This window comes from Dipodomys spectabilis, unplaced genomic scaffold (assembly GCF_019054845.1).
Source record: "Dipodomys spectabilis isolate Male_0828 unplaced genomic scaffold, ASM1905484v1 ptg000338l, whole genome shotgun sequence".
Classification (NCBI taxonomy): Eukaryota; Metazoa; Chordata; class Mammalia; order Rodentia; family Heteromyidae; genus Dipodomys; species Dipodomys spectabilis.
The window spans coordinates 129,917-131,173 of record NW_024871015.1 but is presented as its reverse complement, the minus strand read 5'-3'; the positions used below and the strand labels follow the sequence as shown (position 1 = coordinate 131,173).

The following is a 1,257-nucleotide window of genomic DNA, read 5'->3' as shown; positions in this document are numbered from 1 at the left end:
AAATATTATTCCATTACCTCTACCTCAGTGTTTGGTAGAATTAACTTAAAGCTTTACCATTCAGAGATGTACAGCCTAGAGGCAAGAGGAAACACTGTGATTAAAACATTACCAATTTAAGGCCTAATAACAAGGAGAAACATATGGACTTCTCTTGGAGCCTCCTGAGTAGATAGGATTACAGGCATGAGCCATCAGCGCCTGGCTTAGTCTGAACAGTTCTGTCTGAACTGTTCATCACTTTATGATCCTTTGTAACTAAGATTAGTTTTGCTCCAATAAGACAATCTATGCTGTCAGGGTAAGATATTCTGGTAGGTCTGTTCTTACATGGAGCAAGGGTAAAGGGTCAGGCAGACATTTGTGCCAGTAAGACCTCATTTGGGAAATTTTAAGCTGCAGAAGTTTAGAAGTAGCTCTTAAGCAAGGCTTACTTTGAATCCATTAGCTCCACAAAGCTAAATCAGTTAAAAAATAAGTACTTGAAAATCCATCACCTTTGGACCTAGCTATGAAGGCTTCAAAGTATGATCAAATTTCAAAGGAAAAAGACTTAAAATAGTTATTGACCAAAAATTGCAAATGTGAGCAATTGAACAAACAATATAAGTTTTTTCCACCATACACAGAATTTTGCAGAAATAAGATGAATAGCAAATTTGGGAACAATAGGTTTCCTGGTTGCAAATAGGCAACCAAGGATAAATGCCTATCTGAAGTTTGCATCATTAACTACGTAAATTTACAAGATACTACATGCTTCAGCAGCATGTCTACCTGAATTACAATACAGAGATTAACATGGCTTTTGCACAAGGATGATATGAAAATTTGTGAAGTATTCCATATTTTTCATTCTTCAGATGCAAGAAATGAAAAACAGTTATGAAAAAGTTGATTACAAATATACAAGTGTAATAATACATATAATTCATAGAAATAAAAGTTAGTTTGACATGAGTGAATTCAATCTTCACCTTTTTAGAAAGGCCTTTATATAGCATAACCTTTATAAAACTTTTGAAATAAGATAACATTGTCATTTTATCCCAAAGAAATAAAATTCTATAAGGACCTAGGAATTAAAGGAATCTTAAACTGTTCCTATATGGAATGCAATCTGAAAGAACACATTTATTAATGGACCTATATATTATAATATAATGTCGAATTCAAAGTATTATATCTAGGAGAGAAAGAAATAGATTATGGACATTATACAAACAGAATATAAATATTTTAAAATATACTTTTTTA

General features: G+C 32.1%; 1 pseudogene; it reads left to right on the top strand.

The window, feature by feature from the left end:
* Nucleotides 1–756: 756 nt before the first annotated feature.
* Nucleotides 757–853, top strand: LOC122095166 (annotated as a pseudogene).
* The last annotated feature ends 404 nt before the right edge of the window (nt 854–1,257 follow it).